General features: G+C 51.4%; 1 protein-coding gene across 1 annotated transcript in view; it reads right to left on the bottom strand.

Annotated features, from left to right (window-relative positions):
- Positions 1–21,536, bottom strand: part of LOC131102050 (hippocalcin-like protein 1) — a 224,045-nt gene that overhangs the window by 82,246 nt on the left and 120,263 nt on the right. The gene's annotated exons all lie outside the window — the stretch shown is intronic.

Here is a 21,536-nt window from a genome sequence, read left to right as displayed (position 1 = left end):
AGACGGATGGCCGACGTTAAATTGCGAAGGATTTTGGGATATTCCATACGATGTGGGCGTGGCACGCCCCCAAATTTTGCCCATTTTCAAATGTCCGGCCCTTGCACGCTGAGCGTAACTGTAGACGTGAATAACTTGGCTCCACGTGGTCAGATCTTCATCATACTTGGTACATGTGATCATGGCCCCGCCCCGAAGGTCCCCGTAGGTCACTTCCTGATTTCGTCGCAGCGCCACCTATTGGCGACAGGCTAAAGGCGTGTGATCTACATGAGGCCTTTTCTGCCAGGAGATTCATCAGATGAACATCAGGGTCACAAGGTCACTGCCTGACAGCCTGGTGAAGCCTGTTGATGGACCATGATGCAGGAAAAGCGAACGTGGTGGGCGTGGCCTGGCGGCGAATGCTCAGACCTCGCCATTTACATAGAAAAGGTCATCATTCGCCCGCAAAAGGTCGCATGGGCTTGAAAGCTCATAGGGGGGGTCAGAATCCAGGCCTGAGCGGCCTGGTGTGGCCCCCATATGAAACTAAGCCAAATTGACTCACTAGCGCCACCTACAAGTTTTAAAATAATTATCCCTCGCCTCCCGTTGCACGTATCGGCATGATTTTCGGAGGAGACATCACTCGTGACAGGACGCACAAAAAAGTCTCAAGAACCCATGTTCTAAAACCAACAGGAAGTCGGCCATTTTAGGTGGCGGCGGCCATTTGGGGGCGGAAGTATGGTTCGTATCTCGACGAACTCCTCCTAGGGGGTTTGACCGAATGAGTCCGTTGTAGCATCAACGGACACTAGACGGATGGCCGACGTTAAATTGCGAAGGATTTTGGGATATTCCATACGATGTGGGCGTGGCACGCCCCCAAATTTTGCCCATTTTCATATGTCCGGGCCTTGCACGCTGAGCGTAACTGTAGACGTGAATAACTTGGCTCCACGTGGTCAGATCTTCATCATACTTGGTACATGTGATCATGGCCCCGCCCCGAAGGTCCCCGTAGGTCACTTCCTGATTTCGTCGCAGCGCCACCTATTGGCGACAGGCTAAAGGCGTGTCATCTACATGAGGCCTTTTCTGCCAGGAGATTCATCAGATGAACATCAGGGTCACAAGGTCACTGCCTGACAGCCTGGTGAAGCCTGTTGATGGACCATGATGTGTGTAAAGCACATGTGGGGGGCGTGGCCACGGCGAATGGTCAGCCTTCGCCATTGACCATCAAAAGGTCATCATTTGCCTGCAGAAGGTCACAGGCTGCTGAAATCTTAAACGTGAGGCCTTAATCCAGGCCTGAGCGCCCTGGTGGTGCTCCCATGTGACACCAATCTAAATTGACACACTAGCGCCACCTACAAGTTTCAATTCATTATCCCTCGCCACCCGTTACACGTATCACTATGATTTTCGGTGGAGACGTCTATCAAGACAGGACGCACTTAACGCTCCAGAAGCCATGTTCAAAACACAGCGCCACCAACTGGTGGACATGTATATCTGCCGTAACTTCCTGATTCATGGTCAGATTGTCTTGAAATTTTTTTTGGTGTGTTGGGTCAATCTCTGGTCTGTTATACTGTGTGTACATAGACTGTATAGCGCCACCAACTGGTGGAAATGTATATAGCCGTAACTTCCTTCCACATGGTCGGATCAGGCCCAAATTTTTTCTGGTGGTCTGGGGTACCCTCTGGTCTATGACTGTGTGTGTACATACGCTATAGCGCCACCAACTGGTGGAAATGTATATCTGCCGTAACTTCCTTACGCACGGTCGGATCGGCCCCTAATTTTTTCTGTTGGTTCGGGGTACCCTCCGGTCCGTTACCGTGTGGGCGCATACACTCTATAGCGCCACCCACAGGCGGAAACGTATATCCGCCGCAAGGACCTACCGCACGGTCCGATCGTCGTGAATTTTTTTATGGCGGTTCGCGGCGTCGGACGGGACGTGACCGTGCACCCGCCTCGCCGCCGCTGTCGCCCCCTCCTGCCGGAAAATTGCAAGTGCCGTGACTCCCTTACCGCTTATCCGCTCACCGCGGTTTTTTATACGGCGCGTCCGCGCGCCCGTCCGCGCGCCCATCCGGTCGCGCGCGCGACCCCGACCCGCGCATACCCCCGACCCGCGCGTACCCCCGAGCGCGTCGGGGTGCTCGAGCCCGCTCATCACTGCTTGCAGTTTTAATTATTATTATTATTATTATTCTCCCGAAATGATCGCCTTTTTGGGGGCCTTAACATGCCCGAAAACTCACCAATTTTTGCAGGCGCGTCCGGTCTGGCGAAAAATTTTATATTTTAGGGGTCCCAAATATAATGTTCCAAAATTGCCTCTATAGCGCCACCTTTTATTTTGGAAAAAATTGGCCCCCGCCACCAGTTTCACCTATCGTCCCGAAACTTGGTGGAGACGTCTATCGTGACAGGACGGACCAAAAAGTCTCAAGAACCCATATTGTAAAACGAACAGGAAGTCGGCCATTTTGGATGGCGCCGGCCTTTTTCGGGCCAGAAATTGGGGTCGTATCTCGACGAACTCCTCCTAGGGGGTTTGACCGAATGAGTCCGTTGTTGCATCAACGGACACTAGACGGATGGCCCACGTTAAATTGCGAAGGATTTTGGGATATTCCATACGATGTGGGCGTGGCACGCCCCCAAATTTTGCCCTTTTTCATCTCCTTGGGCCTTGCACGCTGAGCGTACCTGTAGACGTGAATAACTTGGCTCCACGTGGTCAGATCTTCATCATACTTGGTACATGTGATCATGGCCCCGCCCCGAAGGTCCCCGTAGGTCACTTCCTGATTTCCTCGCAGCGCCACCTATTGGCGACAGGCTAAAGGCGTGTCATCTACATGAGGCCTTTTCTGGCAGGAGATTCATCAGATGAACATCCAGGTCATAAGGTCACTGCCTGACAGCCTGGTGAAGCCTGTTGATGGACCATGATGCAGGAAAAGCGCACGTGGTGGGCGTGGCCTGGCGGCGAATGCTCAGGCCTCGCCATTTACAAATAAAGGGTCATCATTCGCCCGCAGAAGGTCGCATGTGCTTGAAAACTCATAAGGGGGGGCAGATTCCAGGCCTGAGGGCCCTGGTGGGGCCCCCATTTGAAACCAAGCCAAATTGACTCACTAGCGCCACCTACAAGTCTTAAAATAATTATCCCTCGCCTCCCGTTGCACGTATGGCCATGATTTTCGGAGGAGACATCACTTGTGACAGGACGCACAAAAAAGTCTCAAGAACCCATGTTCAAAAACCAACAGGAAGTCGGCCATTTTAGGTGGCGGCGGCCATTTGGGGGAGGATGTAGGGGTCGTATCTCGACGAACTCCTCCTAGGGGGTTTGACCGAATGAGTCCGTTGTAGCATCAACGGACACTATACGGATGGCCCACGTTAAATTGCGAAGGATTTTGGGCTGCTCCTTAGGATGTGGGCGTGGCACGCCACCAAACTTTTACTTTAACCTTAACTTTTACCTTATCTGGCCCTGCCTGGTGTCTGGCCTTGCCTTGAAGCAATGTACATCAAAGTCAATACACAGTTTGACTGACAGACTGATGAAGTCAGTTGATGGACTATGATGTGTGTAAAGCACATGTGGTGGGCGTGGCCACGGCGAATGGTCAGCCTTCGCCATTGACCATCGAAGGCTCATATTTTGCCCGCAGAACGTCACAGGCTGCTGAAATCTTACACGTAAGGTCAGAATTTAGGCCTGAGCGCCCTGGTGGTGCTCCCATGTGACACCAATCTAAATTGACACACTAGCGCCACCTAGAAGTTTCAATTCATTATCCCTCGCCACCCGTTACACGTATCACTATGATTTTCGGTGGAGACGTCTATCATGACAGGACGCACCTAACGCTCCAGAACCCATGTTCAAAACACAGCGCCACCAACTGGTGGAAATGTATATCTGCCGTAACTTCCTTAAGCATGGTCGGATCGTCTCCTAATTTTTTGGGGTGGGTTCGGTCACCCTCCAGTCTGTGACTGTGTGTGTACATAGACTCTATAGCGCCACCAACTGGTGGAAATGTATATAGCCGTAACTTCCTTCCACATGGTCGGATCAGGCCCAAATTTTTTCTGGTGGTCTGGGGTACCCTCTGGTCTATGCCTGTGAGTGTACATAGACTCTATAGCGCCACCAACTGGTGGAAATGTATATAGCCGTAACTTCCTTCCACATGGTCGGATCGGGCACAAATTTTTTCTGGTGGTTTGGGGTACCATCTGGTCTATGACTGTGAGTGTACATAGACTCTATAGCGCCACCAACTGGTGGAAATGTACATCTGCCGTAACTTCCTCCCACATGGTCGGATCTGCCCGAATTTTTTGCTGGTGGTTAGGGGTACCCTCTGGTCTATGACAGTGTGTGTACATACGCTATAGCGCCACCAACTGGTGGAAATGTATATCTGCCGTAAGTTCCTTCCACACGGTCGGATCGGCACCAAATTTTTTCTGGTGGTTCGGGGTACCGTCCGGTCCATAATCATGTGGGCGCATAGACTATATAGCGCCACCCACAGGCAAAAACGTATATCCGCCGCAAGTACCTACCGCACGGTCCCATCGTCGCAAAATTTTTAATGGCGGTTCGGGGCGTCGGACGGGACGTGACCGCACACCCGCCTCGCCGCCGGTGTCGCCCCCTCCTGGCGGAAAATTGCAAGTGCCGTGACTCCCTTACTGCTTATCCCATCATCGCGGTTTTTCGTACGGCGCGTCCGCGCGCCCGTCCTGTAGCGCGCGCGCCCCCGACCCGCGCGTACCCCCGACACGCGCGTACCCCCGACCGCGTCGGGGTGCTCGAGCCCGCTCATCACTGCTCGCAGTTTTAATTAGGGCTCGAGCACTGACCAGTGCGAAAGCCCTATTGTAATCGTTCCGTTTTTTATTATTATTTTTTTTTTTTTTATTATTATTCTGACGAAAGGACGGCCATTTTGAGGGCCTTAACATGCCCGAAAACTCACCAAATTTTGCAAGCGCGTCAGGTCTGGCGAAAATTTCGATCTGGTGGGGGTCCCGAAAACAATGTTCCAAAATTGACTCTCTAGCGCCACCTTTAATTTTTGAAAAAATTGGCCCCCGCCACCAGTTTCACCTATCGTCACGAAACTTGGTGGAGACGTCTATCGTGACAGGACGGACCAAAAAGTCTCAAGAACCCATATTGGAAAACGAACAGGAAGTCGGCCATTTTGGATGGCGGCGGCCTTTTTCGTGCCAGAAGTTGGGGTCGTATCTCGACGAACTCCTCCTAGGGGGTTTGACCAAATGAGTCCGTTGTTGCATCAACGGACACTAGACGGATGGCCGACGTTAAATTGCGAAGGATTTTGGGATATTCCATACGATGTGGGCGTGGCACGCCCCCAAATTTTGCCCATTTTCATATGTCCGGGCCTTGCACGCTGAGCGTAACTGTAGACGTGAATAACTTGGCTCCACGTGGTCAGATCTTCATCATACTTGGTACATGTGATCATGGCCCCGCCCCGAAGGTCCCCGTAGGTCACTTCCTGATTTCGTCGCAGCGCCACCTATTGGCGACAGGCTAAAGGCGTGTCATCTACATGAGGCCTTTTCTGCCAGGAGATTCATCAGATGAACATCGGGGTCACAAGGTCACTGCCTGACAGCCTGGTGAAGCCTGTTGATGGACCATGATGCAGGAAAAGCGCACGTGGTGGGCGTGGCCTGGCGGCGAATGCTCAGGCCTCGCCATTTACATAGAAAAGGTCATCATTCGCCCGCAAAAGGTCGCATGGGCTTGAAAACTCATAGGGGGGGTCAGAATCCAGGCCTGAGCGGCCTGGTGTGGCCCCCATATGAAACCAAGCCAAATTGACTCACTAGCGCCACCTAGAAGTTTTAAAATAATTATCCCTCGCCTCCCGTTGCACGTATGGGCATGATTTTCGGAGGAGACATCACTCGTGACAGGACGCACAAAAAAGTCTCAAGAACCCATGTTCAAAAACCAACAGGAAGTCGGCCATTTTAGGTGGCGGCGGCCATTTGGGGGAAGATGTAGGGGTCGTATCTCGACGAACTCCTCCTAGGGGGTTTGACCGAATGAGTCCGTTGTAGCATCAACGGACACTAGACGGATGGCCCACGTTAAATTGCGAAGGATTTTGGGCTGCTCCTTAGGATGTGGGCGTGGCACGCCACCAAACTTTTACCTTTTTCATATCTGGCCCTGCCTGGTGTCTGGCCTTGCCTTGAAGCAATGTACATCAAAGTCAATACACAGTTTGACTGACAGACTGATGATGTCAGTCGATGGACTATGATGTGTGTAAAGCACATGTGGGGGGCGTGGCCACGGCGAATGGTCATCCTTCGCCATTGACCATCGAAGGCTCATATTTTGCCTGCAGAAGGTCACATGCTGCTGAAATCTTACACGTCAGGCCTTAATCCAGGCCTGAGCGCCCTGGTGGTGCTCCCATGTGACACCAATCTAAATTGACACACTAGCGCCACCTAGAAGTTTCAATTCATTATCCCTCGCCACCCGTTACACGTATCACTATGATTTTCGGTGGAGACGTCTATCATGACAGGACGCACCTAACGCTCCAGAAGCCATGTTCAAAACACAGCGCCACCAACTGGTGGAAATGTATATCTGCCGTAACTTCCTGATTCATGGTCAGATTGTCTTGAAATTTTTTTTGGTGTGTTGGGTCAATCTCTGGTCTGTTATACTGTGTGTACATAAACTCTATAGCGCCACCAACTGGTGGAAATGTATATAGCCGTAACTTCCTTCCACATGGTCGGATCAAGCCCAAATTTTTTCTGGTGGTTTGGGGTACCCTCTGGTCTATGACTGTGTGTGTACATAGACAGTATAGCGCCACCAACTGGTGGAAATGTATATAGCCGTAACTTCCTTCCACATGGTCGGATCAAGCCCAAATTTTTTCTGGTGGTTTGGGGTACCCTCTGGTCTATGTCTGTGTGTGTACATAGACTCTATAGCGCCACCAACTGGTGGAAATGTATATAGCCGTAACTTCCTTCCACATTGTCGGATCAGGCCACAAATTTTTCTGGTGGTCTGGGGTACCCTCTGGTCTATGTCTGTGTGTGTACATAGACAGTATAGCGCCACCAACTGGTGGAAATGTATATAGCCGTAACTTCCTTCCACATGGTCGGATCAAGCCCAAATTTTTTCTGGTGGTTTGGGGTACCCTCTGGTCTATGACTGTGTGTGTACATAGACTGTATAGCGCCACCAACTGGTGGAAATGTATATAGCCGTAACTTCCTTCCACATGGTCGGATCGGGCCACAAATTTTTCTGGTGGTCTGGGGTACCCTCTGGTCTATGTCTGTGTGTGTACATAGACAGTATAGCGCCACCAACTGGTGGAAATGTATATAGCCGTAACTTCCTTCCACATGGTCGGATCAAGCCCAATTTTTTTCTGGTGGTTTGGGGTACCCTCTGGTCTATGACTGTGTGTGTACATAGACTGTATAGCGCCACCAACTGGTGGAAATGTATATAGCCGTAACTTCCTTCCACATGGTCGGATCAGGCCCAAATTTTTTCTGGTGGTCTGGGGTACCCTCTGGTCTATGACAGTGTGTGTACATATGCTATAGCGCCACCAACTGGGGGAAATGTATATCTGCCGTAACTTCCTTACGCACGGTCGGATCGGCCCGTAATTTTTTCTGTTGGTTCGGGGTACCCTCCGGTCCGTTACCGTGTGGGCGCATACACTCTATAGCGCCACCCACAGGCGGAAACGTATATCCGCCGCAAGGACCTACCGCGCGGTCCGATCGTCGTGAATTTTTTTATGACGGTTCGCGGCGTCGGACGGGACGTGACCGCGCACCCGCCTCGCCGCCACTGTCGCCCCCTCCTGGCGGAAAATTGCAAGTGCCGTGACTCCCTTTTCGCTTATCCGCTCGCCGCGGTTTTTCGTACGGCGCGTCCGCGCGCCCGTCCGGTCGCGCGCGTGACCCCCGACCCGCGCGTACCCCCGACCCGCGCGTACCCCCGAGCGCGTCGGGGTGCTCGAGCCCGCTCATCACTGCTTGCAGTTTTAATTAGGGCTCGAGCACTGACCAGTGCGAAAGCCCTATTGTAATCGTTCCGTTTTTTATTATTATTATTATTATTCCGACGAAAGGACGGCCATTTTGAGGGCCTTAACATGCCCGAAAACTCACCAAATTTTGCAAGCGCGTCAGGTCTGGCGAAAATTTCGATCTGGTGGGGGTCCCGAAAACAATGTTCCAAAATTGACTCTCTAGCGCCACCTTTAATTTTTGAAAAAATTGGCCCCCGCCACCAGTTTCACCTATCGTCACGAAACTTGGTGGAGACGTCTATCGTGACAGGACGGACCAAAAAGTCTCAAGAACCCATATTGGAAAACGAACAGGAAGTCGGCCATTTTGGATGGCGGCGGCCTTTTTCGTGCCAGAAGTTGGGGTCGTATCTCGACGAACTCCTCCTAGGGGGTTTGACCAAATGAGTCCGTTGTTGCATCAACGGACACTAGACGGATGGCCGACGTTAAATTGCGAAGGATTTTGGGATATTCCATACGATGTGGGCGTGGCACGCCCCCAAATTTTGCCCATTTTCATATGTCCGGGCCTTGCACGCTGAGCGTAACTGTAGACGTGAATAACTTGGCTCCACGTGGTCAGATCTTCATCATACTTGGTACATGTGATCATGGCCCCGCCCCGAAGGTCCCCGTAGGTCACTTCCTGATTTCGTCGCAGCGCCACCTATTGGCGACAGGCTAAAGGCGTGTCATCTACATGAGGCCTTTTCTGCCAGGAGATTCATCAGATGAACATCAGGGTCACAAGGTCACTGCCTGACAGCCTGGTGAAGCCTGTTGATGGACCATGATGCAGGAAAAGCGCACGTGGTGGGCGTGGCCTGGCGGCGAATGCTCAGGCCTCGCCATTTACATAGAAAAGCTCATCATTCGCCCGCAAAAGGTCGCATGGGCTTGAAAACTCATAGGGGGGGTCAGAATCCAGGCCTGAGCGGCCTGGTGTGGCCCCCATATGAAACCAAGCCAAATTGACTCACTAGCGCCACCTAGAAGTTTTAAAATAATTATCCCTCGCCTCCCGTTGCACGTATCGGCATGATTTTCGGAGGAGACATCACTCGTGACAGGACGCACAAAAAAGTCTCAAGAACCCATGTTCAAAAACCAACAGGAAGTCGGCCATTTTAGGTGGCGGCGGCCATTTGGGGGAGGATGTAGTGGTCGTATCTCGACGAACTCCTCCTAGGGGGTTTGACTGAATGAGTCCGTTGTTGCATCAACGGACACTAGACGGATGGCCCACGTTAAATTGCGAAGGATTTTGGGCCGCTCCATAGGATGTGGGCGTGGCACGCCACCAAACTTTGACCATTTCATATCTGGCCCTGCCTGGTGTCTGGCCTTGCCTTGAAGCAATGTACATGAAAGTCAATGCACAGTTTGACTGACAGACTGCTGAAGTCAGTTGATGGACTATGATGTGTGTAAAGCACATGTGGGGGGCGTGGCCACGGCGAATGGTCAGCCTTCGCCATTGACCATCAAAAGGTCATCATTTGCCTGCAGAAGGTCACAGGCTGCTGAAATCTTAAACGTGAGGCCTTAATCCAGGCCTGAGCGCCCTGGTGGTGCTCCCATGTGACACCAATCTAAATTGACACACTAGCGCCACCTAGAAGTTTCAATTCATTATCCCTCGCCACCCGTTACACGTATCACTATGATTTTCGGTGGAGACGTCTATCATGACAGGACGCACTTAACGCTCCAGAAGCCATGTTCTAAACACAGCGCCACCAACTGGTGGAAATGTATATCTGCCGTAACTTCCTGATTCATGGTCAGATTGTCTTGAAATTTTTTTTGGTGTGTTGGGTCAATCTCTGGTTTGTTATACTGGGTGTACATAGACTCTATAGCGCCACCAACTGGTGGAAATGTATATAGCCGTAACTTCCTTCCACATGGTCGGATCAAGCCCAAATTTTTTCTGGTGGTCTGGGGTACCCTCTGGTCTATGACTGTGTGTGTACATAGACTCTATAGCGCCACCAACTGGTGGAAATGTATATAGCCGTAACTTCCTTCCACATGGTCGGATCAAGCCCAAATTTTTTCTGGTGGTTTGGGGTACCCTCTGGTCTATGACTGTGTGTGTACATAGACTCTATAGCGCCACCAACTGGTGGAAAGGTATATAGCCGTAACTTCCTTCCACATGGTCGGATCAAGCCCAATTTTTTTCTGGTGGTTTGGGGTACCCTCTGGTCTATGACTGTGTGTGTACATAGACTCTATAGCGCCACCAACTGGTGGAAAGGTATATAGCCGTAACTTCCTTCCACATGGTCGGATCAAGCCCAAATTTTTTCTGGTGGTTTGGGGTACCCTCTGGTCTATGACTGTGTGTGTACATAGACTCTATAGCGCCACCAACTGGTGGAAATGTATATAGCCGTAACTTCCTTCCACATGGTCGGATCAGGCCACAAAATTTTCTGCTGGTCTGGGGTACCCTCTGGTCTATGTCTGTGTGTGTACATAGACAGTATAGCGCCACCAACTGGTGGAAATGTATATAGCCGTAACTTCCTTCCACATGGTCGGATCAAGCCCAAATTTTTTCTGGTGGTTTGGGGTACCCTCTAGTCTATGACTGTGTGTGTACATAGACTGTATAGCGCCACCAACTGGTGGAAATGTATATAGCCGTAACTTCCTTCCACATGGTCGGATCAGGCCCAAATTTTTTCTGGTGGTCTGGGGTACCCTCTGGTCTATGACTGTGTGTGTACATACACTGTATAGCGCCACCAACTGGTGGAAATGTATATAGCCGTAACTTCCATCCACATGGTCGGATCAAGCCCAAATTTTTTCTGATGGTTTGGGGTACCCTCTGGTCTATGACTGTGTGTGTACATAGACTGTATAGCGCCACCAACTGGTGGAAATGTATATAGCCGTAACTTCCTTCCACATGGTCGGATCAGGCCCAAATTTTTTCTGGTGGTCTGGGGTACCCTCTGGTCTATGACTGTGTGTGTACATAGACTGTATAGCGCCACCAACTGGTGGAAATGTATATAGCCGTAACTTCCTTCCACATGGTCGGATCAGGCCCAAATTTTTTCTGGTGGTCTGGGGTACCCTCTGGTCTATGACTGTGTGTGTACATACGCTATAGCGCCACCAACTGGTGGAAATGTATATCTGCCGTAACTTCCTTACGCACGGTCGGATCGGCCCCTAATTTTTTCTGTTGGTTCGGGGTACCCTCCGGTCCGTTACCGTGTGGGCCAACCACTCTATAGCGCCACCCACAGGCGGAAACGTATATCCGCCGCAAGGACCTACCGCGCGGTCCGATCGTCGTGAATTTTTTTATGGCGGTTCGCGGTGTCGGACGGGACGTGACCGCGCACCCGCCTCGCCGCCGCTGTCGCCCCCTCCTGGCGGAAAATTGCAAGTGCCGTGACTCCCTTACCGCTTATCCGCTCGCCGCGGTTTTTCGTACGGCGCGTCCGCGCGCCCGTCCGGTCGCGCGCGCGACCCCGACCCGCGCGTACCCCCGACCCGCGCGTACCCCCGAGCGCGTCGGGGTGCTCGAGCCCGCTCATCACTGCTTGCAGTTTTAATTATTATTATTATTATTCCGACGAAAGGACGGCCATTTTGAGGGCCTTAACATGCCCGAAAACTCACCAAATTTTGCAAGCGCGTCAGGTCTGGCGAAAATTTCGATCTGGTGGGGGTCCCGAAAACAATGTTCCAAAATTGACTCTCTAGCGCCACCTTTAATTTTTGAAAAAATTGGCCCCCGCCACCAGTTTCACCTATCGTCACGAAACTTGGTGGAGACGTCTATCGTGACAGGACGGACCAAAAAGTCTCAAGAACCCATATTGGAAAACGAACAGGAAGTCGGCCATTTTGGATGGCGGCGGCCTTTTTCGTGCCAGAAGTTGGGGTCGTATCTCGACGAACTCCTCCTAGGGGGTTTGACCAAATGAGTCCGTTGTTGCATCAACGGACACTAGACGGATGGCCGACGTTAAATTGCGAAGGATTTTGGGATATTCCATACGATGTGGGCGTGGCACGCCCCCAAATTTTGCCCATTTTCATATGTCCGGGCCTTGCACGCTGAGCGTAACTGTAGACGTGAATAACTTGGCTCCACGTGGTCAGATCTTCATCATACTTGGTACATGTGATCATGGCCCCGCCCCGAAGGTCCCCGTAGGTCACTTCCTGATTTCGTCGCAGCGCCACCTATTGGCGACAGGCTAAAGGCGTGTCATCTACATGAGGCATTTTCTGCCAGGAGATTCATCAGATGAACATCAGGGTCACAAGGTCACTGCCTGACAGCCTGGTGAAGCCTGTTGATGGACCATGATGCAGGAAAAGCGCACGTGGTGGGCGTGGCCTGGCGGCGAATGCTCAGGCCTCGCCATTTACATAGAAAAGCTCATCATTCGCCCGCAAAAGGTCGCATGGGCTTGAAAACTCATAGGGGGGGTCAGAATCCAGGCCTGAGCGGCCTGGTGTGGCCCCCATATGAAACCAAGCCAAATTGACTCACTAGCGCCACCTAGAAGTTTTAAAATAATTATCCCTTGCCTCCCGTTGCACGTATCGGCATGATTTTCGGAGGAGACATCACTCGTGACAGGACGCACAAAAAAGTCTCAAGAACCCATGTTCAAAAACCAACAGGAAGTCGGCCATTTTAGGTGGCGGCGGCCATTTGGGGGAGGATGTAGGGGTCGTATCTCGACGAACTCCTCCTAGGGGGTTTGACTGAATGAGTCCGTTGTTGCATCAACGGACAGTAGACGGATGGCCCACGTTAAATTGCGAAGGATTTTGGGCCGCTCCATAGGATGTGGGCGTGGCACGCCACCAAACTTTGACCATTTCATATCTGGCCCTGCCTGGTGTCTGGCCTTGCCTTGAAGCAATGTACATCAAAGTCAATACACAGTTTGACTGACAGACTGCTGAAGTCAGTTGATGGACTATGATGTGTGTAAAGCACATGTGGGGGGCGTGGCCACGGCGAATGGTCAGCCTTCGCCATTGACCATCAAAAGGTCATCATTTGCCTGCAGAAGGTCACAGGCTGCTGAAATCTTAAACGTGAGGCCTTAATCCAGGCCTGAGCGCCCTGGTGGTGCTCCCATGTGACACCAATCTAAATTGACACACTAGCGCCACCTAGAAGTTTCAATTCATTATCCCTCGCCACCCGTTGCACGTATCACTATGATTTTCGGTGGAGACGTCTATCATGACAGGACGCACTTAACGCTCCAGAAGCCATGTTCAAAACACAGCGCCACCAACTGGTGGAAATGTATATCTGCCGTAACTTCCTGATTCATGGTCAGATTGTCTTGAAATTTTTTTTGGTGTGTTGGGTCAATCTCTGGTTTGTTATACTGGGTGTACATAGACTCTATAGCGCCACCAACTGGTGGAAATGTATATAGCCATAACTTCCTTCCACATGGTCGGATCAAGCCCAAATTTTTTCTGGTGGTTTGGGGTACCCTCTGGTCTATGACTGTGTGTGTACATAGACTCTATAGCGTCACCAACTGGTGGAAATGTATATAGCCGTAACTTCCTTCCACATGGTCGGATCAAGCCCAAATTTTTTCTGGTGGTTTGGGGTACCCTCTGGTCTATGACTGTGTGTGTACATAGACTGTATAGCGCCACCAACTGGTGGAAATGTATATAGCCGTAACTTCCTTCCACATGGTCGGATCAAGCCCAAATTTTTTCTGGTGGTCTGGGGTACCCTCTGGTCTATGACTGTGTGTGTACATAGACTCTATAGCGCCACCAACTGGTGGAAGTGTATATAGCCGTAACTTCCTTCCACATGGTCGGATCAGCCCACAAAATTTTCTGGTGGTCTGGGGTACCCTCTGGTCTATGTCTGTGTGTGTACATAGACAGTATAGCGCCACCAACTGGTGGAAATGTATATAGCCGTAACTTCCTTCCACATGGTCGGATCAAGCCCAAATTTTTTCTGGTGGTTTGGGGTACCCTCTGGTCTATGACTGTGTGTGTACATAGACTCTATAGCGCCACCAACTGGTGGAAATGTATATAGCCGTAACTTCCTTCCACATGGTCGGATCAAGCCCAAATTTTTTCTGGTGGTTTGGGGTACCCTCTGGTCTATGACTGTGTGTGTACATAGACTCTATAGCGCCACCAACTGGTGGAAATGTATATAGCCGTAACTTCCTTCCACATGGTCGGATCAGGCCCAAATTTTTTCTGGTGGTCTGGGGTACCCTCTGGTCTATGACTGTGTGTGTACATAGACTCTATAGCGCCACCAACTGGTGGAAGTGTATATAGCCGTAACTTCCTTCCACATGGTCGGATCAGCCCACAAAATTTTCTGGTGGTCTGGGGTACCCTCTGGTCTATGTCTGTGTGTGTACATAGACAGTATAGCGCCACCAACTGGTGGAAATGTATATAGCCGTAACTTCCTTCCACATGGTCGGATCAAGCCCAAATTTTTTCTGGTGGTTTGGGGTACCCTCTGGTCTATGACTGTGTGTGTACATAGACTCTATAGCGTCACCAACTGGTGGAAATGTATATAGCCGTAACTTCCTTCCACATGGTCGGATCAAGCCCAAATTTTTTCTGGTGGTTTGGGGTACCCTCTGGTCTATGACTGTGTGTGTACATAGACTCTATAGCGCCACCAACTGGTGGAAATGTATATAGCCGTAACTTCCTTCCACATGGTCGGATCAGGCCCAAATTTTTTCTGGTGGTCTGGGGTACCCTCTGGTCTATGACTGTGTGTGTACATACACTGTATAGCGCCACCAACTGGTGGAAATGTATATAGCCGTAACTTCCATCCACATGGTCGGATCAAGCCCAAATTTTTTCTGGTGGTTTGGGGTACCCTCTGGTCTATGACTGTGTGTGTACATAGACTGTATAGCGCCACCAACTGGTGGAAATGTATATAGCCGTAACTTCCTTCCACATGGTCGGATCAGGCCCAAATTTTTTCTGGTGGTTTGGGGTACCCTCTGGTCTATGACTGTGTGTGTACATAGACTGTATAGCGCCACCAACTGGTGGAAATGTATATCTGCCGTAACTTCCTTACGCACGGTCGGATCGGCCCCTAATTTTTTCTGTTGGTTCGGGGTACCCTCCGATCCGTTACCGTGTGGGCCAACCACTCTATAGCGCCACCCACAGGCGGAAACGTATATCCGCCGCAAGGACCTACCGCGCGGTCCGATCGTCGTGAATTTTTTTATGGCGGTTCGCGGCGTCGGACGGGACGTGACCGCGCACCCGCCTCGCCGCCGCTGTCGCCCCCTCCTGGCGGAAAATTGCAAGTGCCGTGACTCCCTTACCGCTTATCCGCTCGCCGCGGTTTTTCGTACGGCGCGTCCGCGCGCCCGTCCGGTCGCGCGCGCGACCCCGACCCGCGCGTACCCCCGACCCGCGCGTACCCCCGAGCGCGTCGGGGTGCTCGAGCCCGCTCATCACTGCTTGCAGTTTTAATTATTAGGGCTCGAGCACTGACCAGTGCGAAAGCCCTATTGTAATCGTAATGTTTATTATTATTATTATTATTATTATTATTATTATTATTCTGACGAAAGGACGGCCATTTTGAGGGCCTGAACATGCCCGAAAACTCACCAAATTTTCCAAGCGCGTCAGGTCTGCCGAAAATTTCGATCTGGTGGGGGTCCCGAAAACAATGTTCCAAAATTGACTCTCTAGCGCCACCTTTTATTTTTGAAAAAATTGGCCCCCGACACCAGTTTCACCTATCGTCACGAAACTCGGTGGAGACGTCTATCGTGACAGGACGGACCAAAAAGTCTCAAGAACCCATATTGGAAAACGAACAGGAAGTCGGCCATTTTGGATGGCGGCGGCCTTTTTCGTGCCAGAAGTTGGGGTCGTATCTCGACGAACTCCTCCTAGGGGGTTTGACCAAATGAGTCCGTTGTTGCATCAACGGACACTAGACGGATGGCCGACGTTAAATTGCGAAGGATTTTGGGATATTCCATACGATGTGGGCGTGGCACGCCCCCAAATTTTGCCCATTTTCATATGTCCGGGCCTTGCACGCTGAGCGTAACTGTAGATGTGAATAACTTGGCTCCACGTGGTCAGATCTTCATCATACTTGGTACATGTGATCATGGCCCCGCCCCGAAGGTCCCCGTAGGTCACTTCCTGATTTCGTCGCAGCGCCACCTATTGGCGACAGGCTAAAGGCGTGTCATCTACATGAGGCCTTTTCTGCCAGGAGATTCATCAGATGAACATCAGGGTCACAAGGTCACTGCCTGACAGCCTGGTGAAGCCTGTTGATGGACCATGATGCAGGAAAAGCGCACGTGGTGGGCGTGGCCTGGCAGCGAATGCTCAGGCCTCGCCATTTACATAGAAAAGGTCATCATTCGCCCGCAAAAGGTCGCATGGGCTTGAAAACTCATAGGGGGGGTCAGAATCCAGGCCTGAGCGGCCTGGTGTGGCCCCCATATGAAACCAAGCCAAATTGACTCACTAGCGCCACCTAGAAGTTTTAAAATAATTATCCCTCGCCTCCCGTTGCACGTATCGGCATGATTTTCGGAGGAGACATCACTCGTGACAGGACGCACAAAAAAGTCTCAAGAACCCATGTTCTAAAACCAACAGGAAGTCGGCCATTTTAGGTGGCGGCGGCCATTTGGGGGCGGATGTATGGGTCGTATCTCGACGAACTCCTCCTAGGGGGTTTGACCGAATGAGTCCGTTGTTGCATCAACGGACACTAGACGGATGGCCCACGTTAAATTGCGAAGGATTTTGGGCCGCTCCATAGGATGTGGGCGTGGCACGCCACCAAACTTTGACCATTTCATATCTGGCCCTGCCTGGTGTCTGGCCTTGCCTTGAAGCAATGTACATCAAAGTCAATACACAGTTTGACTGACAGACTGATGAAGTCAGTTGATGGACTATGATGTGTGTAAAGCACATGTGGGGGGCGTGGCCACGGCGAATGGTCAGCCTTCGCCATTGACCATCAAAAGGTCATAATTTGCCTGCAGAAGGTCACAGGCTGCTGAAATCTTAAACGTGAGGCCTTAATCCAGGCCTGAGCGCCCTGGTGGTGCTCCCATGTGACACCAATCTAAATTGACACACTAGCGCCACCTAGAAGTTTCAATTCATTATCCCTCGCCACCCGTTACACGTATCACTATGATTTTCGGTGGAGACGTCTATCAAGACAGGACGCACTTAACGCTCCAGAAGCCATGTTCAAAACACAGCGCCACCAACTGGTGGACATGTATATTTGCCGTAACTTCCTGATTCATGGTCAGATTGTCTTGAAATTTTTTCTGGTGTGTTGGGTCAATCTCTGGTCTGTTATACTGTGTGTACATAGACTGTATAGCGCCACCAACTGGTGGAAATGTATATAGCCGTAACTTCCTTCCACATGGTCGGATCAGCCTACAAATTTTTTCTGGTGGTTTGGGGTACCCTCTGGTCTATGACTGTGTGTGTACATAGACTGTATAGCGCCACCAACTGGTGGAAATGTATATAGCCGTAACTTCCTTCCACATGGTCGGATCAGGCCCAAATTTTTTCTGGTGGTCTGGGGTACCCTCTGGTCTATGACTGTGTGTGTACATAGACTGTATAGCGCCACCAACTGGTGGAAATGTATATAGCCGTAACTTCCTTCCACATGGTCGGATCAGGCCCAAATTTTTTCTGGTGGTCTGGGGTACCCTCTGGTCTATGACAGTGTGTGTACATAGACTGTATAGCGCCACCAACTGGTGGAAAGGTATATCTGCCGTAACTTCCTTACGCACGGTCGGATCGGCCCCTAATTTTTTCTGTTGGTTCGGGGTACCATCCGGTCCGTTACCGTGTGGGCGCATACACTCTATAGCGCCACCCACAGGCGGAAACGTATATCCGCCGCAAGGACCTACCGCGCGGTCCGATCGTCGTGAATTTTTTTATGGCGGTTCGCGGCGTCGGACGGGACGTGACCGCGCACCCGCCTCGCCGCCGCTGTCGCCCCCTCCTGGCGGAAAATTGCAAGTGCCGTGACTCCCTTATCGCTTATCCGCTCGCCGCGGTTTTTCGTACGGCGCGTCCGCGCGCCCGTCCGGTCGCGCGCGCGACCCCGACCCGCGCGTACCCCCGACCCGCGCGTACCCCCGAGCGCGTCGGGGTGCTCGAGCCCGCTCATCACTGCTTGCAGTTTTAATTATTATTATTATTCTGACGAAAGGACGGCCATTTTGAGGGCCTGAACATGCCCGAAAACTCACCAAATTTTCCAAGCGCGTCAGGTCTGCCGAAAATTTCGATCTGGTGGGGGTCCCGAAAACAATGTTCCAAAATTGACTCTCTAGCGCCACCTTTTATTTTTGAAAAAATTGGCCCCCGACACCAGTTTCACCTATCGTCACGAAACTTGGTGGAGACGTCTATCGTGACAGGACGGACCAAAAAGTCTCAAGAACCCATATTGCTAAACGAACAGGAAGTCGGCCATTTTGGATGGCGTCGGCCTTTTTTGGGCCAGAAGTTGGGGTCGTATCTCGACGAACTCCTCCTAGGGGGTTTGACCGAATGAGTCCGTTGTAGCATCAACGGACCCTAGACGGATGGCCGACGTTAAATTGCGAAGGATTTTGGGATATTCCATACGATGTGGGCGTGGCACGCCCCCAAATTTTGCCCTTTTTCATCTGCCCCGGCCTTGCACGCTGAGCGTAACTGTAGACGTGAATAACTTGGCTCCACGTGGTCAGATCTTCATCATACTTGGTACATGTGATCATGGCCCCGCCCCGAAGGTCCCCGTAGGTCACTTCCTGATTTCGTCGCAGCGCCACCTATTGGCGACAGGCTAAAGGCGTGTCATCTACATGAGGCCTTTTCTGCCAGGAGATTCATCAGATGAACATCAGGGTCACAAGGTCACTGCCTGACAGCCTGGTGAAGCCTGTTGATGGACCATGATGCAGGAAAAGCGCACGTGGTGGGCGTGGCCTGGCGGCGAATGCTCAGACCTCGCCATTTACATAGAAAAGGTCATCATTCGCCCGCAAAAGGTCGCATGGGCTTGAAAGCTCATAGGGGGGGTCAGAATCCAGGCCTGAGCGGCCTGGTGTGGCCCCCATATGAAACTAAGCCAAATTGACTCACTAGCGCCACCTACAAGTTTTAAAATAATTATCCCTCGCCTCCCGTTGCACGTATCGGCATGATTTTCGGAGGAGACATCACTCGTGACAGGACGCACAAAAAAGTCTCAAGAACCCATGTTCTAAAACCAACAGGAAGTCGGCCATTTTAGGTGGCGGCGGCCATTTGGGGGCGGATGTATGGGTCGTATCTCGATGAACTCCTCCTAGGGGGTTTGACCGAATGAGTCCGTTGTTGCATCAACGGACACTAGACGGATGGCCCACGTTAAATTGCGAAGGATTTTGGGCCGCTCCATAGGATGTGGGCGTGGCACGCCACCAAACTTTGACCATTTCATATCTGGCCCTGCCTGGTGTCTGGCCTTGCCTTGAAGCAATGTACATCAAAGTCAATACACAGTTTGACTGACAGACTGATGAAGTCAGTTGATGGACTATGATGTGTGTAAAGCACATGTGGGGGGCGTGGCCACGGCGAATGGTCAGCCTTCGCCATTGACCATCAAAAGGTCATCATTTGCCTGCAGAAGGTCACAGGCTGCTGAAATCTTAAACGTGAGGCCTTAATCCAGGCCTGAGCGCCCTGGTGGTGCTCCCATGTGACACCAATCTAAATTGACACACTAGCGCCACCTAGAAGTTTCAATTCATTATCCCTCGCCACCCGTTACACGTATCACTATGATTTTCGGTGGAGACGTCTATCAAGACAGGACGCACTTAACGCTCCAGAAGCCATGTTCAAAACACAGCGCCACCAACTGGTGGACATGTATATCTGCCGTAACTTCCTGATTCATGGTCAGATTGTCTTGAAATTTTTTTTGGTGTGTTGGGTCAATCTCTGGTCTGTTATACTGTGTGTAAATAGACTGTATAGCGCCACCAACTGGTGGAAATGTATATAGCCGTAACTTCCTTCCACATGGTCGGATCAGGCCCAAATTTTTTCTGGTGGTCTGGGGTACCCTCTGGTCTATGACAGTGTGTGTACATAGACTGTATAGCGCCACCAACTGGTGGAAAGGTATATCTGCCGTAACTTCCTTCCACATGGTCGGATCAGGCCCAAATTTTTTCTGGTGGTCTGGGGTACCCTCTGGTCTATGACCGTGTGTGTACATCGACTGTATAGCGCCACCAACTGGTGGAAATGTATATAGCCGTAACTTCCTTACACATGGTCAAATCAGGCCCAAATTTTTTCTGGTGGTCTGGGGTACCCTCTGGTCTATGACAGTGTGTGTACATACGCTATAGCGCCACCAACTGGTGGAAATGTATATCTGCCGTAACTTCCTTCTGCACCGTCGGATCGGCACCAAATTTTTTCTGGTGGTTCGGGGTACCCTCCGGTCCGTTACCGTGTGGGCGCATAGACTCTATAGCGCCACCCGCAGGCGGAAACGTATATCCGCCGCAAGTACCTACCGCGCGGTCCGATCGTCATGAATTTTTTTATGGCGGTTCGGGGCGTCGGACGAGACGTGACCGCGCACCCGCCTCGCCGGCGGTGTCGCCCCCTCCTGGCGGAAATTTGTAAATGCCGTAACTCCCTTACCGCTTATCCGATCACCGCGGTTTTTCCTACGGCGTGTCCGCGCGCCTGTCCGGTCACGCACGCGCCCGTCCGGTCGCGCGTGCGCCCCCGACCCGCGCGTACCCCCGACCCGCGCGTACCCCCGAGCGCGTCGGGGTGCTCGAGCCCGCTCATCACTGCTTGCAGTTTTAATTAGGGCTCGAGCACTGACCAGTGCGAAAGCCCTATTGTAATCGTTCCGTTTATTATTATTATTCTTCTTCTCCCAAAATGAGCGCCATTTTGAGGGCCTTAACATGCCCGAAAACTCACCAAATTTGGCGAGCGCATCAGGTCTGGCGAAAAATTTGATATTTTATGGGTTTCAAATATCATGTTCAAAAATTGGCTCTCTAGCGCCACCTTGAAATTTAAAAAAAATTGGCCCCCGCCACCAGTTTCACCTATCGTCACGAAACTTGGTGGAGACGTCTATCGTGACAGGACGGACCAAAAAGTCTCAAGAACCCATATTGGAAAACGAACAGGAAGTCGGCCATTTTGGATGGCAGCGGCCTTTTTCGTGCCAGAAGTTGGGGTCGTATCTCGACGAACTCCTCCTAGGGGGTTTGACCAAATGAGTCCGTTGTTGCATCAACGGACACTAGACGG

The sequence above is a fragment of the Doryrhamphus excisus genome, linkage group LG7, assembly GCF_037039965.1.
Source record: "Doryrhamphus excisus strain RoL-2023G ecotype Guam linkage group LG7, RoL_Dexc_Guam_v1.1, whole genome shotgun sequence".
Lineage (NCBI taxonomy): Eukaryota > Metazoa > Chordata > Actinopteri > Syngnathiformes > Syngnathidae > Doryrhamphus > Doryrhamphus excisus.
This window is presented reverse-complemented; position numbering and strand designations above follow the sequence as displayed.